Source organism: Salvelinus namaycush, chromosome 14 (assembly GCF_016432855.1).
Source record: "Salvelinus namaycush isolate Seneca chromosome 14, SaNama_1.0, whole genome shotgun sequence".
Classification (NCBI taxonomy): Eukaryota; Metazoa; Chordata; class Actinopteri; order Salmoniformes; family Salmonidae; genus Salvelinus; species Salvelinus namaycush.
The window spans coordinates 20,042,783-20,045,763 of NC_052320.1; positions in this window are offsets into that span (position 1 = coordinate 20,042,783).

Genomic DNA, 2,981 nt, shown 5'->3' on the forward strand with positions numbered 1-2,981 from the left:
GGTGAGACGGGATCGCAGAAACAGGTGAGACTCATCTTCCAGAGAAAGAGAGAAAGCGAGAGAAATGAGAAAGTGGGAGAAAACAAATGGGCAAAAACACTCCACACCATTTCCACCCGGAATGAACAAGAAGCTTCCTCTATTCACACAGAGCCAAGGCACAGCTGGTGCTGCGGCTCAGCTTGTTCTTAGCATAACACTGGAGTCTCATCTTTTGTCTGAGTCTCTTTTCAATGCAGGGGAATTTTGTATTTGTCAGTGTTGATTTGTTTTGTGAAATTGTGAACGTCATTGTTGATATGTTTATCTGATGGAGAGTCTCTGTTCTCACTCCTCCTCCCACTGCATCCTCTCTCCTTCTCTCCGTCCCTCTCTCTCTCTGTTCTTCAAGCCTCCTTCTCACTCACCCCCTTCACCCCTCCTTGCCTTTATTCTCTTTCTCTCACCCTTCTGCATTCTTTTTCTCTATTTGTTTCTCTACATCTTTCTTTTCCTCCCCATTCCTTCTCTTCCCTCCCCCATTCCTTCTCTTCTTTTCCCTCCCCCATTCCTTCTCTTCTTTTCCCTCCCCCATTCCTTCTCTTCCCTCCCCCTTTCCTTCTCTTCCCTCCCCCTTTCCTTCTCTTCCCTCCCCCATTTTGTGTTTCATCTTACCAGGTGTGAGCATGATGACTGAAAGGATGACCAGTGATAGAACACCAACGATCACCATCATGGCGATTGCAATGCCCTTCCAGTTCCGAGGTGGACCGGCTGAAGCATGCATGTCCTAACAAGAGAAGCACACACACACACACACACACACACACACACACACACACACACACACACACACACACACACACACACACACACACACACACACACACACACACACACACACACACACACACACACACACAGTGATGAGTGTAATGTCCACACACACAGCTGAGGGAGAGAACATTAGTGCCGCTTCATTTCCACAGCCTCACAGTAGGGGTTTCTCTCTCAGACACGCAGATCTGCGGTGTAGGCAACAGGGAGTCTCTGGGGGAATAAGAGTTTCGTACAGCCTCTCACTATGACAGAAAAATGTGTAATTTAGAGTTCTTCTCCTTTGCCAGGGAAACATGTTTAATTGATTGCAGACTATAATTTCTGTCATGGTTTAATTTCTCGAATCTGTTGCCTCATTTCACCTGTAACAGCTTTAATGGGGTACATGGTAGGGGTTGGGAGCGGGAAGGGTGCACGTTCCATGAAAGGTGAGTTAGCTACCTGGAAGACCAACATGATGAGGTGTGATGATGAGAATTAATTTAACAAAAAGTTCAAGAACACAAGGTGAAACATAAATAAGATGGAACAGTACAAGAAACAGCTGCTGTAGGAATATTACGTCTGTATATTCTCCTCCAATGCTCCTCAGAGCTCTACTGGAATAAGGGAGCCACAGTATCAGTCACGATTAAATACAACTGCAGACGATTCCAGAGTCCTCATATATAGTGTGTGGCTGTCTGAGACAAGACACCGGGGCATTATATTCATTGGAGTGTGAGAGCGCAATCACAATGCAGCCATAAACCTCATGGCCTGGCCCTGTCCTCAAAGCAACAGAGCCATGGCTGGCTGCTGTTTTCCATCACCCTCACCTTCCCGCAGGCCTTGATGGAGGATGGGAACAGCCATGGGGATTGCTGGTTGACAGATTGCTGATCCTCCATCCAGCCCTGTGTTACACCAGCTGTCTCCGAACCACCACTATACAGCCACTGTTGCACTCACACAGACACACACACACACATCTCCACTTATGCAATGTACAATCCCCATCCTCACATGCTCTCCACCTATCTACATACTGAAAAAACTTAAACCACAATCACACAAGACACAATCATAAAAGTCAAATCAAACAGTTGACATAACAACAAGAAAAGGGCCATGGAGCATATTATTGATACCAGTAGAACCAGAAAGGGAATGATATCTGTACATAGTTCCACACTTTTAAGAGAGAATACTCAACACATGTACAGTATATCATGTTTCATGTTTTGTGTGTAGCCCAGGAAGAGTAGCTACTGCTTTTGCAACAGCTAATGGGGATCCTAATAAAATACCAAATACTACACCAGCTCTGATACTCTTCAGATGTGGCAGGACTTGCAAACTATTACGGATTACAAAGGGAAACCCAGCTGAGAGCTGCCCAGTGACGCAAGCCTACCAAACGAGCTAAATTACTTATATGCTCGCTTTGAGGCAAGCAACACTGAACCATGCATGAGAGCACCAGCTGCTCTGGATGACTGTGTGACCACGATCTCCATTGTCAATGTGAGTAAGACTTTTAAACAGGCCGCAGGCTCAGCGCATGCTCTGACTAGCTGACAAGTGTCTTCACTGACATTTACAACCTCTCCCTGACCCAGTCTGTAATACCTACATGTTTCAAGCAGACCACCATAGTCCTTGTGCCCAAGAACAAGGTAACCTATCTAAATGACTACCGCCCTGTAGCACTCACATCTGTAGCCATGAAATGCTTTAAAAGACTGGGCATGGCTCACATTAACACCCTCATCCCAGAAACCCTGGACCCACTCCAATTTGCATACCGCATGAACAGATCCACAGATGACGCTCTCTCTATTGCACTCCACACTGCCCTTTCCCACCTGGACAAAAGGAACACCTACGTGAAAATGCTGTTCATGGACCACAGCTCAGAGTTCAACAGCATAGTACCCACAAAGCTCATCACTAAGCTAAGGTCCCTGGGACTGAACACCTCCCTCTTCAACTGAATCTTAGACTTCTTGATGGGACACCCCCAGGTGGTGAGGATAGGCAACAGCACATCCACCATGCTGACCCTCAACATGGGGGCCCCTCAGGGGTGCGTGCTTAGTCCCCTCCTGTACTCAAATCAAATCAAATCAAATTTTATTTGTCACATACACGTGTTTTTTTTTTTTTTTTTTTTTTTTTTT